This window comes from Podarcis liolepis (genome assembly GCF_965112155.1).
Source record: "Podarcis liolepis genome assembly, chromosome: 6".
Taxonomy (NCBI): domain Eukaryota; kingdom Metazoa; phylum Chordata; class Lepidosauria; order Squamata; family Lacertidae; genus Podarcis; species Podarcis liolepis.
This window is the reverse complement of record NC_139559.1, coordinates 28,639,575-28,664,114: the sequence shown is the minus strand read 5'-3', so window position 1 is coordinate 28,664,114 and position 24,540 is coordinate 28,639,575. Positions and strand designations below refer to the sequence as shown.

The window sequence follows — 24,540 nt, the reverse complement described above, 5'->3', positions numbered from 1 at the left end:
CTGGCTCTTCTACACCACCACTCCCACCACACTGGGAGTCCTCTGGGAAGCCACTACTGCCACCCCTGGTCTCAGAGCTGCCCCCCCTGCCCCAAAGGGAGGTGCCTCTTCACACTGCCCCACAGGGGCCTGGGAAGCACTCCCTGGCCAGCCCCAGAGGCACCATTCACCTGGGGAGCTTGTACGTAGCCAGGGCTGCTGCAACAAACAGCCACACAAGCCTTTGGGAGGCAGAGATGTGTGAGGGCATCAAAGGAGGAAGGGAAGGGAAGATGGACAGAGGCCAGTGTTGCCCACAGCACCCCTCACCATCGTTCAAGGCACCCCAGAGTGCCACAGCACAATGGCTGAAAGCCACGGCTTTACCATATGGTCCCAGGACAGAAATGCATCACACAAAAATAATGAACGTCAACCACTACAATATTTCGCAATAATAAAGTACAACAGCATATTAAAGCAGGCAATAACACTTATCTGAGAGGGTCTTGTTAGCACTGACAATAGGGTTTGGGTAGTTATTGGATAAGATGCCCTCTTTGGACCTCCTTCTTCATGCTGCTATCTCCACTCCTAGTCATTTGCGTCCTTCCTCTGGGCCCAGTCTGCTCCACCATCCAAATGGAAAGGCAGAGGTGTAAATGGACACTGCTGTGCTCTCAGTCACTACCTCTTTCTTTCAGAAGTGATCAGGCAGCAAATGAGAAGCAGAGCGAGGAATTTCTAGGATCTGGCAGCAGGACCTCTCCTGGGAACTTCAACACCTGATGCCAGCCGTTTGTGTGTGTGTGTGTGTGTGTTAGAAACTGAAGTCTGAAGTAGTGTATTATCTGTCAAAATTATTCCAAAATTCCTCCATGCTCATGTGTTGTTTCTGCACACTCAGTCACAGACAGAGCTATGATTCCACATAAACATGATGCCTAGTGTGAGGTGCAAAAATTACTCCCAGGGAATCTGAGGTGTTTGTGGATCTTCTCTTCTCTTCTCTTCTCTTCTCTTCTCTTCTCTTCTCTTCTCTTCTCTTCTCTTCTCCTCTCCTCTCCTCTCCTCTCCTCTCCTCTCCTCTCCTCTCTCCTCTCTTTTCTTTTATTTCTTTTGGCATGTTTCCAGTCCTTATGGTTGCAAAGTTGTTTTCATGAACATGGTGTAATCTGCCTTGCCAGAATTGCTCACTGCTGAATATCCTTAGTGGTCAGTGACTGGATATGGTTTCTTTTCCCATTCCCATGACTAGCAGGAACATAATAAATTATGCACAAATTGGTGTGTGTGTTTAGTGAAAAGCTGTCTTTCACATTCTTTTGAGTCCTTTGGAACAATGACATAGTGGGACCTGAAACAGATGTTACAGGGTGGATTGCTCCTGTTCTCTGCCCTAGTGAGTCAGCCATGACCCCTTGCTGAATACTCCATTCCCTTGCCCCTCCTACTCAGTTTTCCATTAACCCCTCCATTTACCTACAATGGCCAGGCAGCATTCTGTGGCCCTTGGTTGCTCTCAGCCCTCAATGTTCTTTTTTGGGAAGTCTGTCCACTTAGCTCCCCCTACAGAACAATGGTACTTCCGCAAACCTTGGGGTTCCCTCCAACTGGCTGACGCCGCCTTCTTTTTTATGTGTGGTTGATTCTATTTTGGCTGCTTAAGAATCAACAGTCACCTATAAGCTTCAAAATAGAGGAAATGATTGACAAAAGAATCCTGCTTGCATGTTCTTAGCTCAGCTATTTCTGGTTCCCTTCTACGTCATTAAGCATACCAGGGAATAACGCCAGTTCTTTTATTTTTCTTACGCTGGGCACATTTAAAGCTAGTAATGAGAAGTATATTATTGACACTGAGCTCATTCACACAACACACATTTCACATCAAAAGATTGTTTCCTTGGTGATGCCATTCTAAACAGGATAACCACAAGCAGAAGAATTGTAAATTCATAAGAACTGCATACCAAAATTCTTGGAAGAATTATCTGGCTTCCAAAAAATTCCTATCCCCATTTCTTTTTTTAAGCAAATAGTCCTTGAACTGGCACGATTTCAACAAGTAACTTTCTATAGAAATACCATTGTAAGGATCACGGACTGCTTCATTGGCAGATACTGTAGGCCAGGCATATCCAAAGCCCTTTTCAGAGGCCTAAACTGGCCCACTGGTCAGTTAAATCTGCCCCCTGTGGCAGTTTATTTCCTGGGGTAAAATCCTACAAAAACCTCCACAACTTAAATCCTAAAAAAAGGTCAACAACTTTGTTGGCCCTTTGGCTGGCCCTCATGGCCCTTCACTTCATCAAATCTGGCCCTCTTTGGGAAAAGTTTGGACACCACTGCTGTAGGCAGTCACTGTGGTGCAATTTAAACTGAAAACTTGCTTGCTTTGTCAGGCTTCCCCTGACACTTTATTCCCATACTATGCCACTCTGTATTTATGCTTTCATGTTTTGCTTAACATTTTATTGGATTTTCATTGCATTTTGATGTTGTGTATTTGCTTGTGATTTTATGTTTCTAATTTCTGTGAACTGCTGAGAGATGTTGCTATATTAAGTGGTATATAAAGGATACAGATAAACAAAGAAATAGTTGCCTTATACCAAGCCAGTCCATTGGTCCATAGTTCAGTACAGTCTACACCAGACCCCCACCTTGGGTCCCCAGATATTGTTGGACTCCAACTCCCATCAGCCCCAACCAGCATGGCCACCGGGTCAGGGATGATGGGACATGTGGTCCATCAACACTATGGAACCCAAGTCTGGGGGAAACTGCTCCACACAGACTTGCTAGCAACTCTCCTAGGTTTCAGAGAGGGCTCTTTCCCATCAGTACTAGGAGATGCCAGGGACTGAGACTGTTCTTGGGTACGGTGCTGTGCACCCACCCTTAAGAGAAAAGCAAAAGTCTGTGAGGTTGTATTGTTTTGTCCTGTTTTAACAGAATCTAGCTGCCTCCAACTCCCTCATTCTGTCAGCACAAGGATTTCCACTTGCGCAGTGGAACTCTACTCTGTCTTCTCACATGTGTGCACCAAACCCTCCCCAAATCTAATCACGAGGGTTGGGAGGAAACCCAGAACCCATTTAGGGGCCACCCAGGGAGAGGAGGGGCAGTAGAGGTTCCATTGCACAAGTGGAAATTCCTTGTGCAAATGGAAAGAGCGGGTTAGTACGACAATGGATTCCACCCGTTGCTTTTATATTGCATGCAGTGTACACTGCTTGGATATATTTTTTTATGAAGCTGTTTAGCAGTGCCTTTAAATAAATAAATAAAATGAGTAAAGTGTTTTCATGTTTTCCGTCCTGTTCCCTACTTTAAAATAACTATTTCCTGGAAAGAGCAGAAGTCAAGTGTTGAATCCTTTGATGTGAAGTCATTAGTCCGGCTGGCCGGCATGTCCAAATGGATTGGGCGCTCCTGCTGGGAATGGATAAATATCCACTTCATGCAGATTTTAAGCACTTTTATTTTTTCACTATGTGCTGCCATCTCTGCTGCTCTCTTCCGGTGTTAGTATTCCAATCAAACTGCTTTACGAATATATAGTCATGTTTACTAATTAGGTGTTTGGCAGCCCATTCAAGAAGGAAACACTATCTGCAGCAGGGATAAGGGAGAAATTCAGTTTGGTTTGCATTTTAAAGCGAACCTACCTAATTTGCAAACTGAAACATCACAGCTCTTCTCTGAATTTTGCACTTCTCCACATTTTGCAATGCAGTTCTTCAACCAAAACAAGGTGTATGTGTGCTGGAAAATGCACACATTGGTGAGAATTATATAACAAAGCAATTATATTAGGCAAATCGGTTTGCAAAAATGTATATATTTGGAGAAACTGCATACAAAAATATGCTGGTGAATTTCCATGAGGAGTTCCCCCCCCAAAAAAAATAAAAGAGCAAACTGATGAGGAAGTGTGGGTAACTGAATTTAAGACTGGAAAAAAATAGAAACGGAGAGAAATTAAACCTGACAGATTCATCCATCCCTAAATTGAAGTAAAAAAATAATTAATCCATGTGGATTTGTTTGTCTTTCCAGTGAACATTTTCCACATGTTTTCCTCCATGGGGAATTCTGTTTCCCCAGGAATGATTTAGATAGCAGATGTTCCTACATGGGAGTTCAGATGCTTTTTGGATTTAACATCAGTAATGGGAAATATTTAATGTAAAAAACTTACATGCACATACTTTAGCTAATGAACGGAGCTTCACTGCCACGACAAGGCACTCCCGAAGCAAATCTACATGTTTTTTGGCACGCTTAAGCAAATCTGCTTGTTATGATACCTCCACAGGGTTACATCCTAAAGTTGGTCCTTGAAGACAAATTACTGTACGATGCCTGGAAACAAGGAGATAATACTGTTCAGCAGTGGCGTAGCGTGGGTTGTCAGCACCCGGGGCAAGGCAAGTAATTTGCGCCCCCTCCCCATTTGCCCCCCCTCCCCAGATAGTCCCTCGCTCTCTCTCCGCACCGCACGCCTGGCGCCCCCCCCCACAGTGGGCGGCGACCTGGCGGCTCGGATCGGATTTGCACAGCCAGCACTGCAGTGAGAGTGAGTGAGCCAGTAGGGGCAGAGAGCTGCGAGTGCGAGCACCCCCCCCCAGATGTTGCGCCCAGTGTGGCCGGCCCCCCCACGCTACGCCACTGCTGTTCAGGAAGTAGCCACAAACAACTTTTCCTCTCAGAACGTCACCCAATTTTCCCTTTAATACCAAGGTATTTAGAAAGCTTGTACCATAAATCCAAAACATGGATTCTAAACTGCAATAGCCTATGCTGAGTATTTAACAGGGACACAGTGTGTGACTGTGTGCAAATCATGTTTATGCACTGGTGGTTATCAAATTCTGTGTGCTGATAATTTCATTCCCATGCCTGGCCTTTTTCTATTTTGGGGAGCAGAGTTTGCCAGATCAGTTGGAGCAGACTCTCAAGCTTCCCAGCTAGCAAAGCACACAACCCTGCTTCCTCCTCTCTTCTTATCTCTCCCTTTTTTTCAATCCTGGGGGTAACTGGAAGCTATGAGATGCAAAACATGCTTGCCATACCTTTCTCACACACTGCTACAAATGGGAAGGAGGCCGTTTTTCAATGACTGTTTTGCAGTGGGGAAAGGCCTGCAGCAAAGTGGAAACGCCAGGTTCAAACAATAGCACCTCATCCTTTAAAAAGGAGCAGGTAGCAGGTGAGGTGAAAGGCCCCCATCTGTCAGCCTGAGACCCTTCAGCAGAAGTCTGACCCACTTAATGAAGCATCATTGGACAACTCTGAGATGTACGCAATGAAACACTACTGTTCACGAAAACTGTACTTGGTGTAAATTGAAGTCTTTGGTGCTCTAACTCGTTTAGTAAGAAGTTCTCCATCCATGCCACTCTCCCTGTTTGTCTATTCTAGTCCTCCATTTTCCCATTATCTTCCAGTATTTGGCAATGGTTATTCTGGCTACCCCAGGAGAAGATGAGGAGATCCTTGTGCCGAACATCATACCAGCTTCCACACTTCACCACCACTGCTGTCATTACCTTTTGAACACAGAGATAGCTCAGTTGGTAGAGGACGAGACTCTTAATCTCAGAGTCATGGGTTCAAGTCTCATGCTGGGTGAAAGATTCCTGAACTGTAGAAGGTTGGACTAGATGATCCTCATGGTCCCTTCCAACTCTACCATTTTGTGATTCTGTGAAGTTTCATGAAATTTGGTTACCAAGCACTGAGATGGCGGCATCCTCCTTGCCAATGTCCTAGGGCTTACTCGTTTTTGCACATACTCACTCAACTCTGAGCAGCCTGCTCTGCTATAAGTATGGGACTGGCTATGTGAGGAAGAGGAAATATTTTGACTTTATACAGTTATGGCCTCTTTTCTGTAACCTCTGGGATTCAGGGGCCTAAATTACATTGCTGTTCTGCTTTGAAATCACAAAGGAAAGCACTGTGGGAGTGTAGAGTTTCTGTCAGCAGTACCAATAACTCTTTGAAATCCCTTTCACCTTGACTTTTCTTTTTCTCTTTTTTTCCCCAGGACCCAGAATAACTCAGACAGATGCTAAATTTATCCACCTCCTCCTCTTTTCTCCAGGATCGTTAGATTAATTTTCCAACCCAGGGCCTATCTACATACCAATTTGTGTACTGGATCAGTGAGACAAACAGCTGAGATAAATGATACACAGCAAGCAAGTGCTGGCTTGTGGGGGATACTCAATCCCTCTGTATGTCGGTGTCCCAGTTGGGAATGCATTCATGAGGCAGCAGGTGAAGTTCCTATCTGTGGAGGACAGCCTTGCAAAGCAGCAGCCCTTCAGTTAGCAGAAAGCAATCCTTTAAAACTCAGCGAGGCACAAAACAGACCCCAAAAAGAGGCACTTGGCTGCCACAACTTTGTAGGATGCTGACAGTAAATTGTGGCGACCAATTGAGAGCAGCGGATCAAATAGACTCCTCTTCCACTTGTGAAATGTCCACATTTTTGTGAAACGTAGTTGAGTATTTAGTACTTCTATCATATGTTTATTAGCAGAGATGCATCCCAAACATCCATGAGAGATTCACCACGCGGTTGAGTTGATGGGCAAATTTATGTATATGTATACATAAACTTCAACGACAACGGCACCAATAATAATAATAATAATACTGAAAACAGCACAAAACAACAAAAGCAGAGAGTTCAAAATGCAAATTAAAAGACTGTAAAATCCCACACACCTGGCTCAAAATTAGGTTTTGCAAACTCAGCTATTACTTTATGAAATAAAACAAAAAAAATAGATTTGTTCATTCTGGGTTGAATTGGGACTCTTCATGCTCCCACTGACATTGGGAACATAACAGGATCCAAACACCTTCCGAAGCCTCTCATGAGCTCCAGAGAGTTCCTATAGCCTGTCCTGCTCTCTTTTTCCTGGTCTGGTGGTGATAGAAGCACAGACTCCACAGAGACCTCCTGGTCTCCCTCATTTATTTTTACGCTTACGTTGGGGAGTAAATAAATAAATAGTCTGACATTTATCCAAAGAACTGGAGTGCCCTTCAAAAACTACATTTCCCAATGTTGCTAGCACCTGGGACACAACTGTGTGGCTGTGATCAAGGAACCAGGGATGAAGGCCTTTCTTGGGGCTCCAGTGGCTCCTGTTATGAGGCCAATTAAGCTGAGAGTCAGGGCTCTTCTCCAACTTGTATTTGAATGAGAGCCGGAGAGGAACTTGCGGGTGCATCATAACTTTGTACACATTGGAAGGCAAGCTTTACAAGGCAGGCATGCGGCATCTCTAATGGGAGCAGATACTTATTTATTCTCTAGTCGCCATCTCTGCCCAGTAAACAATCACATCTTCATAGATGGTTTGTAGCCATTTATTAATAGATTTAACTGCAGCAGTTTGGATGTGTTTCAGACATGATTTTCAACATACAAAGACACACATCTTGAATATGAATTCTTTGAACAGCTGGATCAGAGGGGTAGCACAGTGGTAGAGCACACGCATTGTATCTCCGTTTAAAAGGATAAGGTTTCAGGTGATGCGAGAGGCGTCTGTCCAAACCCTGGTGAACTACTGCCAGTCAGAGTAGACGTTACTAAGCTAGATGGAGAAATAGTCTGACCTGGTATAAGGCTGCTTTTTCATAGCAGTTTATTCCATCTTCCCCACATTTCCCTAACTGTTCATTTCTGTATTCTATTTGAGCTTTCACATTACATAAACGAGACTTCCTGGAACATTGTGCAAGACTGCATTCTCACAGCCGTTTATCCTGCTTTCTCAACAATTTCCTGATAATCTCCACATTGTATTCGAGCTTTCACATGACACAGAAGTCGGTAAAGTAGAATAAACATGTCATGTGAATGCCGTTTTGCACTATATTCTGGTATATTTCTGGAAGTGGCTTTTACGGTTGCACTCTCAGTTTATTTCATTTTCTAGACATTTCCTTAACTGTTAATTTCTGCATTATATATTTGAACTTTCACATGACGGAAAAGCCAGTTCTGGAAATACAGTGGAATATAATGCAAATTTAGTGCTCATTTGCATGTTACTTGCTTCCGGGGGGGGGGGGGGGGGATGCAAATAGCATGCTAAACTTGTGTTATATTTTACTATATTTCTGCAAGTAGCTTTTAAGTTGTGTGGAATATGATAGAATGTGGAATATAATGTGGAAAGTAACACCTAGGGGAATGTCAGGAAAATGCAATAAACTGACATGTGAATGCAACTCAGGTCAGCATCATATGTTCCTCTTAGAAGAAAGGCTGAGGAATGCTTGGCCAGTGCCCTCTGAGGACAGCTTGACCCACAGCTTGCCCTAATTTAGTCAGCATTTCACTCCATGTTAACTGGTAAACTATTTATAGGCCACATTTTAGAAAACGTATCTGTGACCTTCGCAAGTACAGCCAGCTGGGATGAATAACCGCCTAGGGTGAGTGTTCAGACAGGTAGAAACAGAAATAGGCCTTTTTATTGCAAAAGGCCAGATTATGAATTTTAAAGCACAGGCCTACATCAATGCACACACTTCCCACTGGAATCTATTCAGTGCGGGGAGAGGGTCCTTCAGATGAATGTTTGGACATGTGAAAGCTCTCCTTTGGCGTCTTCCAGCTCCCCTTCCCCTCACTGAGATCTGAATTCCCACCATATCATCTTTTTGCCTTTCACTCTATAACTCCTCAAAGCATAGAGCAGTTCAAGACATTTTGCTGCCTGAGGCAAAGGGCAAGATGGCACCCTATCTCCAGGCAGGATAAGACTGCTGACTGAATCTATTATAGCACACTACAGGGGGGAGGACAGGCTGTGCAGCGTTCACAGCTCTGTCTTTCATCAGAGGAAAATGGCCAATGGACTTAGGAGAAACTTACAGAGGGCTGCTGCTACCTGAGGGCAGTCACCTCCGTTTGCCTAATGATAGGGCTGGCCCTGAAGCATTTTGTCACACTGAGAGCACCTGGACCCCTAAGAGGCAGACATGGGGTTTTTCTCCCACCTAAGGTTCCCATTGTTTCTGTGGCAGGGCAAAAGTGCTGATTCCTCATCCCTAGGTATCATTTTTGGTCAGATGTTATCAGACTGAAGATCACTGACCACAGGGATAGAAGCAGGAGTCCAGCAGAATTGAGAAACAGCTGAAGATTAATACAGCTAGATGTTATCCTGGAATTCATACACTGAATATTTTGAATAATTGCCATATGCATAATTGGCAGAGAATGGGAAGCCCTTCTTATTTCCTTATATTTCTTTTTTAACCTTACTTTTATATGAACTTTAATTGAGAGGGTTCACTCTTCTGTGTGTTGAAGATATGCAGTAATTGTGATAGAAGGCCTTGTAGCCTCTTTCTCTTCTTTTCCCCATTCCGTATCTTTCCCCCTTTCCTTTTTTCTTTCCTTTTAAAACTGATTACAGGTGTAACAAGAGTCCAGCTCACATCAGCTGCAGCCAGTGGTCAGGGATGATGGAAACTGTAAGCCAAAAACATCTAGAAGGCCACAGAGAAGAGAAAGAATATGCTATCTACCTTTTAGGTTGGATAATTAGCAAGACAAAACTGAGGGTTTTGCTTTTAAATTATACAGATTTTGGTATTTTTATGAGAGTCTTGGAATGTCTATGGTATGACTGGAAACCCTCCCAAGTTGATTTTAGTCAGATCGTGTTAATCATCCCCACCCCTTCCTGCCACAGACATCTCAGTTCAAATGGAGGGAACCTTTAGGCTGCAATCCTCTACCAACTTACCTTAAAGTAAGCCCCATTGCGCTGTTGGTGCCTTCTGTTAGTGCCTTGTACCCTGCGAAAATGCATGCACACAAATCTTTGAAATTTGGTGGGTGCTGACATTTGCATGTGAATGCTGACAATCCCAGGTGCATTTTGTGACTATCCAAAGAGGGAGATGTTGCCCCTTTTTCAGATGTACAGTGGTACCTTGGGTTAAGAACTTAATTCATTCCGGAGGTCCGTTCTTAACCTGAAACTGTTCTTAACCTGAAGCACCACTTTAGCTAATGGGGCCTCCTGCTGCCGCTGCGCCACCTCTGCACCATTTCTGTTCTCATCCTGAAGCAAAGTTCTTAACCCGAGGTACTATTACTGGGTTAGCGGAGTCTGTAACCTGAAGCGTCTGTAACCTGAGGTACCACTGTACATGAGTGGATGCTGACTATCGTTTTTAGTAGATTGCTGTCGATATTCACTGGTGCGTCAATGGAGTTTTTGAGACATTCTCAAAACTTACCTGGGATTCTCAGCATTCCCATACCAATGCTGATATTCTTCATATTTCAGATATTCACAGATGGTATGTGTGAGACACATAACACGCAAGGCAAGATCTACACCAAGGCTAGGAATCTTGGGGGATTAGGAGAGGACTTTAGTGTCCCCTAGCTCTCTTCAGCATACACACCAAGACATTTATAGCTATCCTGGTGTCCAATATTACGGCTGTGATTTACAGTCTCTCTCCTCCCTTCTCCCCCCACACCATAGGATTACACAAGCATGTGTGTCTAGCCAGCAGTTGACCCAAGGACATCAACAAACTAAAATAGATGACTCCTTCTTCCTGTTTGGTGCTGCTTGACAGCACCAAGAAAAGAGCTCCAAGTTGAGAATGGCTTTATATAAATTAAAGGACATGCCATTTAAAGTCAGAAGTTTCAGCAGCTACATTGGATCCACAAGATGACAGAGACAAGAGGCGAGTGAGAAAACACCTTTTTATTTGAGCAACAAATGGCCAAAAAAAGATAAAAGCAAGTTGCAAAAGCAGTGTGACTGATCTTAAATGCAGTAAGTCCCCCTGAAGTCAGTGTATGACTTTTTCCTAAATTTTAACATCAGGCTATTGGTGGGGAATAGGTCAAACTAGAAGCTTGATGTTTGCCAAGCTAAGCTGAGGGCTTTGTGAAACAAAGAGTTGTGAGATTTTATTGTGAGATTTTATTGTAGCTGGTTTACAAAACAGTCTGGCATATGGGCAAAGGCAATTAAATTACACACAGCTCAAAGGCACGCAACGCAGCCAAATATTTCAGCTTGATACAGTGGAAATTTTTTCCAACTAGGAAAATTTCCAGCCAGGAAATATACAGAAGCTCAAATGATTCATTTTAGGGGATTGTGCCATGCCCGGTGCCCCGAGGCTTCTGAAGGTAGAGCGCAGATAATAGAGCAGCAGAAGATTAGAAGAACTGGAGGTAACTAAACAGATGTCAATTCAGGTCAAATTCAACGCTGGCACCTAGCGGCTAACAGATTCGGCAATGACCCAGCTGAGAACAAGCCCTAACAAATGATTAGATTTATAGAAAATACACTTGCATGTTTACATTGCTTTGCCATTCTTTGGAATGTAAAGTGATTCAGACATTTTCTAAATAAATAAATAGATAAATAAGTATTTGTGCCTTTTGAGGATGTATAAATGTACCATTTATCTCACGTATGGCAATAAATAAATCTGCCACTCAATACAATCTTTAGAAAGGTCATCTTTAATATTTTATTTTTTATTAATTTGGGAATATGAAACAGAGAATCTTTTCTATTACAGTAATGAGTAACAGATCATTCAGTGCCAACATGGCTTCCAAAACAAGTTCAACCCCCTCAGGTAGATTTACCCATCATTAATGGAGTACTGCCAGCGCTAGTTTCATGTGGCTCTTCCTACAGAAGGGCAGTATTAGTAGAAATGAAGAATATCTCTTAGCTATGGGTCAGCAAGAAGGAAATTCAACCTTTACATTTTCCATTTCATCCAGCACAGGGAGGAAAGTGTGTGTCATACAGAAACATTGCTCCGATCTGTCTGGATGTAATAGCATACCTTCCAAGATGACCCGGCCCAAATCTGGGACACCATCTTCCAACCCCACATTCCCTTGTGAGTCACATGACCCATACAAGGTTGCAGCCCCAAAAACACTTTTTTGGGAGGGGGGAACAGCGCCCCAAAACGCATATCTGTGGTGTAGTGGTTAAGAGCGATAGACTCGTACTCTGGGGAACCGGGTTTGCATCTCCGCTCCTCCACATGCAGCTGCTGGGTGACCTTGGGCCAGTCACACTTCTTTGAAGTCTCTCAGCCCCACTCACTTCACAGAGTGTTTGTTGTGGGGGAGGAAGGGAAAGGAGAATGTTAGCCGCTTTGAGACTCCCTAGGGTAGTGATAAAGTGTGATATCAAATCCAAACTCTTCTTCTTCTTCCACTGTGCAAGATCACAGTATGCATGCACATTCAACTGCCTAATGGCGTCCATGTCACCCAGGAGATCTCAGCTGCAGAGATAAGAAAAGAAGAGTCATTTCATTGTCTGAAGAGGTCACTTTCTGGCTCACATGGAGAAGCCGTTTTCAGTGCAGCCCACTGACAGAAGCGCACAGCTGTATTGAGGCAGTACTGGGTGTTGAAATTTTCTGCCCCCTAACAATTTTGCACCCAGGTCAGCCACCCCTATGGGCTCTCCTCATGCCACTGTTGTATGGTAATACCTGTTCTGACCTGAGACACCATCACATCAATCACACCCATCGTCACATTCCCCTCCCCATTTAAAACTGGGGCACTTCATGCAAAACAAGATCTCTTTGCTATACCGTTGATGACCACCAAAGAATAGACAGCAAAAAACAAACAAACCCTTACTACAGCAGAAGGCTTTAAAATCGATTCATCTGACTGATGGACCGATTTATAGTTTGATTACAGATTAAAACTAAAGCTCTGATTAATCAGACTCAGCCATCTGGGCTCTTCTGAGTGTCACAACGAGGACACTACACAGATAACGAGAGAGAAAAGTCTATCCCACAAGCACGGGAAACAGACAGGAGATGCTTAACAAAAGTATCCCCTCCCATCTGTTTCCACAACCAGAACACCCTTGTTCTCTGTCAGCTCCCTGCATCAAATTACAGTCTTGTCCGCTCAAGTTCTCTGCGGAACTTTCTGCTCCATATTGTGGGGAACAGAGGAATGAGCCTGCTAGGGTTAGTGGCTACTGCAATTCCACGTCTGCCAGTACTGAAAGGAAAGGAATACATTGAAATATTTATTAAAACATTTATCCTTTGCATGTTTCTAAATTGACTCTAAGTAGATTTAGTTAGCAAATCCAAAGCATTAATAGTTATGTACAGTGGTACCTGTACCACTGTATTTATTTCATTTATATTTTAACCTGCCTTCAGGATGTTCACAGAACCATACACGGTCCCTCTCCTGAACCACACCGCCACTTTAATCTCACTGCAAGTCCACTGAGGTATGTTAGGATGAACAAGAGTACCTGGTCAAAGGTCACCCAGTGAGCTTCATGGCTGCATTCGAACTCTGGTTTTCCCAGTCCTAGTCTAGTAGAACTAGTCTCTGAACATGCTGGTTGTCTCACAGATAATGTGGCACAAACGTCTCTTAATGGGCTAAAAGCCATCGACCATCTTCTACCAGCTTGGAGACGGAGACTGTTTGTCTTCAAAGGCTGATCACACCCATCAGCTCACCCCACCTTCTTAATGGCTTAATGGAGTATGTTACCTAACACTGAGACTGGGATTTGTTTTAATAAACAGTCAGATCACTAGTAGAGCAAAACATTCAAGGCAGTGTACTGATGCAACAAATTCCACTCTGCAATTGCAAAATGGAAAACCTCGGTGAGATAGTTGAAGAAGAGCTGGGGGAAATGCAAGACAGAGAGCAACCAGCAGTGGTCAACATGATGGGGCTCTGGGACTCACCTGACCGCAAACCAACTGAGTCACTGCAGCACACCTGGATAGAAAAGGTGAGGGTGCGGCAACAGCAGAGAGGCTGGCACAGTGCAAATGCATCAGCAGGAATAATAGAATTGCAGACTCCTCCATTGCAGGAATCTCAACTAAAGCAGCAATGACAGGTGTCCATCTAACCTCTGTTTAAAAACCTGCAAGGAAGGAAAGTCCACCACCTTCTGAGGGAGTCCATTCCACGTGCCCCTCCATCTTTCCATCCTGGTATGCTGCAATGGCAGAGGCAGCCAGAGGTCAGGCAAGCAGTGCGGCCCCACCACGCTGTCTGCTGCTGGGAGCAAAGCACTGAGTATATGCACAGCTGTGTCAAACGTCTCCTCACTCCTATTTTGTACTCCAGCATTGTGACCACAGGATATGACCCAAACACATTGTGCTAAGCTCACAGTCCAAATAGACTAGGGAAGGATGACCAGGTAAGTACAGGATGCCAACTGTGCTGTGCAAATGCTGTAGCAGCAGCGGTGGACATGCTTTGCAGTGGTCCTTTGTGGAGGGGGCCTCCCCATTTAGTTTGATTATACACCAAGTATCCAATGACATGCATTCTGACTGGAGGTGAAACATGATTAAGGGAAGAAGAAATTTAATTAAAGATGAAGTACATATCTTCAGAATGGATATACATTACAGATGCATATTTATTTGTGGTATTAACTGACATGACAAAGTTTTATTAGAATAATTTATTATTATTATTAAAGATAAATAACTTCAAACCTTCTCTAACAAAATTCACAGCTTTTCAGATTGAGTGTCCTTGTACCTTCCTCATTCCCTTTGAGATGAGCAAAGTCATCAATGATTCTTGGAATACCCACCGGATGGTCTTGTTTATCAAAAGAACAGATAGTCCTCAAAGTCTGTCTTGAATTTTAGTATTCATAAGTAGGAGATTAGAAGGACCTTTGCATGACCACTCTGCTCTTGAAGATAAACAACTATGGGAGTCAGAAAGAGAGCAGAATAAACAGTCAGCAGAACAGGAAAACCTCCTACTCTGGGCTTCCTTGATAGTGGCAGACTTGGGACATTTCTGTGAGAGAGACTTTTAAAACAAAGCTAAAATGGCCGTACATTGTAATTTAATATGATTTCTGGGCCGGTGGTTCCCCTACAACCTGTGAGTCTTCCTTTACCACACATCTTACATGGCCATCACTGTGCAGCCACCATTAGAAGCAATATGAAAAGGGGAAAACCTTGTAGGCAATTACAGTGCTTGGAGACAGTCAGGTTGTGCATTGATGGCAGTGACCAGAGGAGGAATGACCACTGGGAGGAGTGCAGAGGGAAGAAATGCCATGGTGCAAGGGCAGCAGCACAACCAGGTGCCTTCATCTGCCCCAACTGCAACCAAACATGTCTTTCCTGCATTGGTCTCTACAGCCACAGCAGGCGCTGTAACCTTTGAGCAGTTTGACTTCACCCCCAAAGGCATACTCCTCCATGATCTCCCAAGACAGATGGATGCCAGCCAACTTGTTCAGAACCTTGAGGACTGGGCTCTTATTTTATATGTAACAAGTGAAACATAGCTTAGCATTAGAGCACATGCTTTGCATGCAGAATGTCCCTGGTTCAGTCCTGGCTTCTTCTGGCTGGGCTGGGAAAGACGTCTGCTTGAAACCCTGAAGAGCAGCTGCCAGTCAGTGTATGCTAGGGCTGCCAAACGCCTGGGTTTTCCCAGAGATATCTGGGATTCGACCATTGAAAATGGCATCCGGGGGGAATTTTCACAAATTGGCAAAATGTCCAGGAAAACCAACCCATTTTGGAATTGAAGTTCAAAAGCAACTTTTTGAAGCTCAACAGCTTTTGTGTCCATATTTTCACTTTTTGAAATATGACAACCCTAGACAGTACAAAGCTAGATGGACCAATAGTCTTCCTTGGAATGAGTCAGTTTCTTAATGAGAACCTCTTCCCTTTTAAAAAAAAATTATTAACGATCACAAATTCCACATTCATCAACATGAATGACCCCAAAGCTGCTATCTCCCATTTTTGTCATCGCTCTCTTCTCCGGAAGGTAATTAGGTGAGTCACTAACACGGTACTAGGGCACTGAAAGTCATTTTATCCTAGCCAGCCCTCTCATTCACTGTAACCCAGACAGGACTCTCCCCCACACCCAGAAAATAGTTCTGCATGTCAGCATTTGCTGTTTTTGCAAATATGCTATTAATAGAGTGGTCCGGCCTCTTGCTATGGATGAGAACAAAATGATTGACAGGTACCTCATACCATCACAGGCTGTAACCCAAAGCCCTTTAGATACATAGCGATCGCTGTTGCTTATTATGGCAGATGAAATTCCATGCATATGGAATTCGTTGCTTATAGCCCTGTTTGTGTGCATAGGGCTGCCTTTATAATTTGTTGGAAGCCGCCCAGTCAGATGGGCGGGGTATAAATAATAACTTATTATTAATTATTGTTGTTGTTGCTGTTGGGCTGCACTCTCCGGCTCCACCCATAATAGGCAAAAGGAGTCAGGCAAAAGCACCATTAGAATGTGGGGCAATATGTGCAATTGTGAGTGGTGAGGGACAACAGGCTATATACACTGACGTCAAAATGAACACACAGGTCTCAGATGCAAAAATGCTTCTGAATACTTGTTGGTGGAAACCACAGAAGGGTGATTTTTGCTCATGTTCTGCATGTTTCCCACAGGTATCTGGGATGCCCCTGGACTGGACTAGGTGGGCCATGGGCCTGATCCTGCAAGCACATCTTGTGCTCTTATGCCTCTGCTTAAAAGATGAATTCTGAACAAATCCACCAGTGTATACTCTTAAGAGAGAAAGTTAGCAGCACGCCACTGTCCTAGCTGTTCCAATCAGCAGAGCAGGCTTACCCATGGGATTTGTACTAGATGCGAATAAAAGAGTCCCAAGTCCCCAGTGCTCGGATGTGACAACATTAGCAACAAGCATGATCTTTGTGCTGGGTTTGATTTTCAAGAGCAGCAGCAGCAGGACCCAGGGTGATTAGCAGCAGTGCAGAGACTAATAATAATAGTGAGCTTATGTGTCTTTTGGAATGTTCAAAGCATTTATTTAAGCGGAATATTCAAGGAGTGAGCTCTCTTCCAAATGGGTCTCATATGGCCCCATCATGAAGGACACTTCCAGACTGTCACTATTTTTGTGTGGGATTCAATCACATACCAGCAAATCTAGGCCTTGCCATTATTGTGGATTGGGAGGTCTTGCACAACAAACCCGCTTCCCCAAAAGATCAGACCTTTTTTGAGAAAAGGAATTTCATCACTTGCTGTGATGAAACTGCACCTAACCTCTCAAACAAACAAATCAATCAATCAATGCTTTTATTTGTATGCTACCTTTACAAAGTTAAAACCATGCTGAAGGAGGCTTAAAGGTAAAGGGACCCCTCACCAGTCCAGTCATGGGCGACTCTGGGGTTGCGGCACTCATCTCGCTTTATTGGCCGAGGGAGCTGGCGCACAGCTTCCGGGTCATGTGGCCACCATGACTAAGCCACTTTCTGGCGAACCACAGCAGCGCACGGAAACGCCGTTTACCTTCCCACCGGAGCGGTACCTATTTATCTACTTGCACTGCATGCTTTTGAACTGTTAGGTTGTAAGGAGGCTTACAACATATTTAAAAAATTACACACTTCCAAGCATAGCAGGAGGAGTCATGAAGAGTAAAGAAAACATCAAAAAGTACACAACCAAACCAAACAATTTCCACCTAAAACGTAAGATCCAAAATAAAAATAGAAGAAATTAACATCTACAACAGCAACAACCCCTCTCCCCTAAACAATACCCCAGCCCAAGATTCAGTTCGGCGGCATCAGCATTTATATCTAGAGTCAGTCACGTCCGCAGCCTCCCAGGCCAGTTGGGAAAGGCTTGCAAGGCAGGGAGCAAGTCTTTCAGGACTCACAGCCAATATGGTAAAGTTGAATGCTTAAGAAACAGGTGGTCTGGAAGGTATTCAAATAGGCATTAAACATCTACTTGTTCTTCCAAAGCACTTTTTATTGAAAGTATATGATCCTGTTGCTCCTTGATCTGCTTGTTGCTGTTGTTGTTTTATTGCTATTTTATTGTGGCTTATCCCTACAGCTGCCTCCTTTTGGCCAAAGGGCCACATTCATCTTGGACCCACTCTTTAGGGTGGTGCAGGTGCCCCCCCCAAACACTCTTGCATATACAGAGCCCACATCCCCCCCTCAGTTTCTCCATACAAATCAGCTGAGCACGGCAGCTATCATCTCCTCTCTGCTCATCAAATGTTCACTCTGATGACCTGGGAGGGGACAATTCACCCCCTCCTCAGAGTTGCAGGACTCTGCCCTCCTCCCCTCTTCCGCAACCAGTGTTGTATCTACTGCAAAAGTGAGTTCCGGGGCAGTGGGCGGGGGCGGGGGGAGGTGATAGAAAAAATTGCCAGCAAAGTTATTGAGATTGCAGCATGACTCTACAAAGCAGTTCGTGTAAATAGGCAAAGCAAGTCATTTTAATGTTCCTCTTAGGATCTGTGGTGGTAGAGGAAATGAGAGCATGCAGCTTCGAGGGAGGGGGAAATATTTCTTTTCATTTCAGGAACCCACAACTCTGGGCCAGACAGGTGGATAAATTTAGGCATGCTAGGGCGTGCATGTTATTTCTCTTAAGCCTTCTTAGATAATGATAGTAACAGATGTTTATCACAAAGTCACAGTGAGGCAAATATAGCTGCATCTTTTCTACATACAGACACATAAAACTTATTACAGCAATGTGGATCAGGTGCCAGTACACAAAGTTGAAAATCAGAGAGCTGCATTTTTGCACCACCCTTGACTAATCCATCAGTATCATTTCTCTCTGGCTATCTATTTCCTCCAGTTTGCAATAACAGAATCATAGAACTGTAGAGTTAGAAGGGCCGTCTAGTCCAATGTCCAGCAATGCAGGAATCTCGACTAAAGCATCCATGACAGAAAGGCCATCCACCCTCTGCTTAAAAACCTTCAATGAAGGAGTGTGATTATTTCACTACCTGAAGCCCAAATTACCTTTGAGACCTGCCTTTCATAATCTTATCTTAAAATCCTGCAGGGAGATGCTGTCAGACTGAAATCACTGGATTAATACATTCTGCAACATATTTATCCATGAAGGTGTTCCTCTGGGACTTCTTCCTCTCTTCGAAGTAAATGTACTAAGCTAGTAATTATATGCTGTATAAACAAAGAGATGGGGAAGAAGGGAAGGTTGTGAAATCAGTGGTCTACCCAGTATCATATACCAGCTGTGCTGTTTACAAGCTCTGCTCAGATGTTCAGCTGAATATGTGAGGGCTCAAACTCTGTAGGGGCCATGAGGTCATGTGCACCATTCATCTCCCATGGCTCCATTCACACTGGCCTTGGCCAGTGGATCATTGCAGAATGGAAAGATGCAAAAGAAATGTTTTAAATCTTTGTTTTGCTTCATTTAAAACACTTGCATACTGCTTTATATTAAAACATATAAATAATATTAACATATTTATAAATATGTTTATTTATAAATATATTTACATTTATATTTAACATATATTTAATATTTAATATGTTTTAAAATTTGGTAAGCCCAGCCCTCTTGTGTAGGGGGTCACTCCTACTTATTCCGCTGAGTGAGGGCCCTGAAGTCTTGTTTTGACAGCAGCACTGAGATCATGCCCCTTCCATTACTTATCTATTATTTTATATTTCTATACCACCCTTCATCTGTGGATCCCAGGGCAAATTACAATAAATTTCATTCTTGGCACATTAGTCCAAATTCCCCTGCCTGAACAAGCCTGCAAAGATGCAATAAGTAAAACATTCCAAATTAAACCACTCAGATTTCAAAAACTACCTATTCAAATCAGTTGCAGTCTTTCCAAAGGAGCCTAGCTAGTCACTATTTCAAGTCTCCCTGTATTCTTCTTCCACAGTGTTAGCTGCCAGTGTTAGTCTGCTGCAGATAAATCAATGTAGAGTCTTGTGGTACCCTAAAGACTTCCAGCTGACCTGCTAACTGAACATTCATCCTTATTTGTTTGCAGACATTTTGTGGTGCGGTTAAGTGACAGCAGTTGTTTATTGAACATTCAGGTTTCTTTGCAGGGAGTTTAGTATTATGTTGGGTCAAACAACTGTTATTCCACACTTTCCAATGCATTTTCCTGTTACTTTCCTTATTATATAAAGGAGGATGTGGAAGGCATATTCCCTGCACAATAGCGCCAAATCCACTTCAACCACACAACCTGAATTTTCTGGTATGCAGCTGAATCTCACCACAAAATAGTGACAGGCTGGAAGTGCCCAAATTTTCTAGGACATAGGCTTTGCTCTACTCTAGCATCCTTTCCCCTCCTCAGATAAAATACAAAATAATAGAAATAGACACCCATGATGCTATGGAGAGACTAGACCTATCTAAATGGCCACTCGTCTCAGGAAAGATAAACAAAACACTTCACAGGAGCCCATGACACGAATTTTAAACAACAGGAAGGGAAAAACACACACGATGGGAATGATTTATAATGAAGGGAATTCCTAGAGGATGTTGGACTAATTGCAATAATAGAAATGCCTTTTCCAGTCGGGTCAAGCCTGTTAAAAGACAAACCGCAGAGAAAAATGGTGTGTTTAGAAAGCTTTGCAATCCATCAGACAAAGGTGATGGGATCTCCTGCCTCTCATTCCTCGAGATACAGTTATTATGGGAGTTGAAATAGTTTGTGTGTGTTTGTATATGTATACATGCAAGCACACACATTTCCAGCCGCAGATCATAATGTAATAGTCTTTCCCATCTTTCCATTGTGCTGACAAGAGATCCAAGAACAAAATACTCTGAGAATGTATCACACTAAAATCAATCTAGGGTTTTTCCAGAATGTTCTAGGATGACTGAAACGAAGGAGTAAGTTCCATAGGATGTTAGAGTCAACATAGGTATAGGAGGAGAAGGGGTCCATGGCAATGATTAGAAATACTATGTAGGATGCAACAGCTTCAGAGCCTGAGCCAAAGGTTGCTTACTCCAATACAGAGCCGGCCCAATACATTTTGGTACCTAATGCAAATGCCAGAATGATCCCCCCCTTCTCTGCCAGGGAAGAAGGGATGGGTGAAGATCTATATCAGAAACAAGGAGGGAATAAAGCTTGTCATTGAGAACTACAGCCCCTGTGGATCCTGCCACCTGAGGTGGTTTCCTCACTTTTCCTCATGAGTGGGCTGGCCCTGCCCCAATAATCTCTCATTTCTGAATCTGTTAATTTCTGGTTCTGTTAATCCACTGCATACATGTATTTAGACTTTTATCTTAAGTCTTAACATCGTAACAAATTTCTCAGGATTTGGACAAAGCTAAAAGATCACACTCTAGAACAACTCTACCCAGTGTTGTTCAAGGAAGATGTGAATCGCCAGTCACAAAGCTCACTGCGTGAGCTTGAGCCAGTCACTATCTCTTTGTCTTGTTTATTTCCCAGGTTTGTTGTGAGGATAAAATGGGGATTCCCCATTTATTCACCTTGCGTAGCTTGGAGGAAGAGTGCAATGTTTGATTTGATTTATTGTATTTCTATGATGCTTTTCATCATGTTATTGCCATAGCATTCCCAGATTTCCTGATATGGCTAGGTTTCCATAACAAATGGGTTTCCTCATGTTCGTGACCTGATGATCTCCTCTCTTCAGCTGAAAGTGAGGCGAGACATTGTGTTTTAAGTTGTCCATAAAACTGGCGTTCACATTGTATTCAGAAAAGTTAGATTAACACTGCAATCCTATGCACGTTAACTAGGAGTTCCCATTGGCAAGCCCCACTAACCTCAGTAGGAATTTCTTCCAAGTAAACATGCACAGGATTGGGCCATAAGGTCATTGACTCCTGTTGAAAAAAGACTAACAGAAAGTTCACAGTCAAGTTCAGTGATGTGGAAGTTCAAAGATCTATGGCCCACCTGTTGTTTAGTGTTCTCTTTTGGATAGAAGATGTTTGTGATCATTACACAGAAGCTGCGAGATTTATATAGAATGAATGAATGAACACACCCGAGAATGCCAAAGGTAAGAGGAGCAGGCACATCTCTATGTCTTTGTGCTTCCTTGTTGTTTGTAAGCCAAGAAGCAACACGGGCAAAATAAAGTTGTTTGTCAAGCTCCTCTAAGTAACTGCCCACTGAGTCAGAAGATTCTTAAAAGGTCCCACCAAACATCTTTATGAACTGTACAGCATTCATGGTATGAATTTACCCACAGCAACGTGGCAGATCAGATTGCACTCCAACATTTTATGTTATTTTTTTCACAAGACATTCTAGATTTCAGCCCACAGGCAACTTTGTTCTTGCTTAGATTGATGAATTCATTCTCAAATTTTACTTAAAAGTGGCCATTATATCATCATGGAGTATGACAAGAAGCTTTGCATTATGGAGAAGTACCCAACCAACAAAGGTCCATATAGTTAAAGCTATGGTTTTCCCAGTAGTAATGTATGGAATGAGAGCTGGACCATAAAGAAGGCTGATCGCCAAAGAATTGATGCTTTTGAATTATGGCGCTGGAGGAGACTCTTGAGAGTCCCATGGACTGCAAGAAGATCAAACCTATCCATTCTGAAGGAAATCAGCCCTGAGTGTTCACTGGAAGGACAGATCCTGAAGCTGAGGCTCCAATACTTTGGCCACCTCATGAGAAGAGAAGACTCCCTGGAAAAGACCCTGATGTTGGGAAAGATGGAGGGCACAAGGAGAAGGGGACGACAGAGGACGAGATGGTTGGACCGTGTTCTCGAAGCTACCAACATGAGTTTGACCAAACTGCAGGAGGCAGTGGAAGACAGGAGTGCCTGGTGTGCTCTGGTCCATGGGGTCACGAAGAGTTGGACACGACTAAACAACTAAACAACAACAACAACCCAACCATCATGTTTTAACTTCTATTTGATAGATCTTGAAGCATGGTTCTACAGATGCCCAACTGGATTGCGACTTTAAGCAGCAAAAGGAACAGGAACTTTCTAAAGATGAGGCAAAGTGTCAGATGTCTTCAGCTGCAAAATAGCCAATGTGCACACAAGAGGCAGGAACTACTTCCAGCAAGACTCTTTAACTTGACCCTGCAAGCATTATTCAGCTAATTACAAGCATAGCATTGGGCAGAGTAAGGTTCCTGTTCAGCTGAGCACAATTATCTCTGCTAAAATACACTGAAGGTACCGACTCCTTTACAGGCATCTGAAAAGGTGTGGTTCTGGAAACTCCAGATAAGGGACAGGCAGATGAAACCAACTTTTTGTCATGTTCACAGAACCCCAAGACGTATCAATTCCAGGCTACACCTAACAAAGTCTAACAAGAAGCTTCCGAACCCTCTCAGGTTTAATCCAATGAGGTGGCTATGGAGATGGAAGTTGTGGAGGCATATGGGAAGAGAACTTCAAAGTCAATAACAGCAATGGAGGACATGGAAGAGGAGGAATTTACCACCATGTCTAAAGACATTTGTCAGACTGTAAGAAGATTGGAGAATGTACAACAGGGTTCTTGGATTCTTGAAGACACTTAAGGTACTTTAATTACTTCAGTATCAATATTTTAATGAGCATATATGTAACATCCACACACCCACACACGTACACACACATGCACACACATATCTAGTACTAGCCACAATGGCTATTCTCTACCTCCACTGCCCATGAGTTCTAGTTGCTAGGAATCACAGGTGGACAGGGAGCTTGCAGGCATCCCATGGACATCTGACTGGCCACTGTGCAAACACGATGCTGGGCTACATGGACCATTGGCCCAATCTAGGCTTTTCTTCTTTTCTTATCTGTATTGCAGTAAAACAAAGACATTCTTTGAGTAGGTGAGGACTCTGTCATACTAAAAGTTATTATCCCTGCCATTAACTAACATACAAAAATCTAAGACCAATAAATAAATAAATATTGACATTTTGGGGGTTGAAAAAAATCAAATAAAACTTAAGTGAGATAGGCTCAAAGACTATCATGCCATGGTTGAGATGAGGGCCCCTTATTGATTAACTTTCAATAAGATAAATTTTAATAACCTTAAAAGAACAACCCTCCCTGTCAACTATTGTGCTATAAATCAACAAGGTCAGGGTCTAATCTCCTAAATTAAATTCTTTATTAGAGCAATTCCTGCAACTTCACAATCCTGCTTCTAGGATCCTCAGGCAGCAAAATGGTAACAGCAAAAGCAACCACACATGAGTAAACTGGAAGTCTCCTTAAAGTGACCTTCCTGGATAGTGACAAATTTGAACAGAGGGTGGAGCCCCCGGAGGAAACTAAATGTAATAAAGCTAACATCTTAACACTCATTTGGAGTTTGCTTTTACAGTGACAAAGTCACCACACCCAGGCTGCCTGGAGGCTCACCGTCAAGTGATTCAAGAGCCCACTGTATGCAAGGAGGAAGGCTATTTTAAAGGGCAAAATCATTGACTCATGACATGATGCAACCTTTGAGCAACAAGAAGAGTGTTGTCCAGAATATGATCGTCATTTTCACCTGATGTTTTGTGCAATTTTAAAAGTATGTGTGCACATGAATGTACACACACATTTGGTTCAACGAATATTAAAGTGTCTCTTCAATGCGATAACGTCTCAGACTATCTGAATGGGGCCTGGTCTGAACTTTAAAACAA

General features: G+C 43.2%; 1 protein-coding gene and 1 long non-coding RNA gene across 2 annotated transcripts in view; one reads left to right on the top strand and one right to left on the bottom strand.

Moving 5' to 3' along the window:
• Positions 1–11,212: 11,212 nt before the first annotated feature.
• The window catches only part of TP53INP2 (tumor protein p53 inducible nuclear protein 2), a 56,517-nt gene continuing 43,189 nt past the window's right edge, over positions 11,213–24,540 (top strand). Inside the window, exon 1 of the mRNA XM_083508286.1 lies at positions 11,213–11,236. The gene's annotated coding sequence lies outside the window, so the exon portion shown is untranslated. The remainder of the gene's footprint in view (positions 11,237–24,540) is intronic.
• Positions 11,459–14,177, bottom strand: LOC310709126. The gene is made up of 2 exons (XR_014527326.1): positions 13,332–14,177; positions 11,459–12,321 (listed from the first exon to the last, which is right to left on the bottom strand). It is a non-coding gene; the product is annotated as an uncharacterized lncRNA (long non-coding RNA).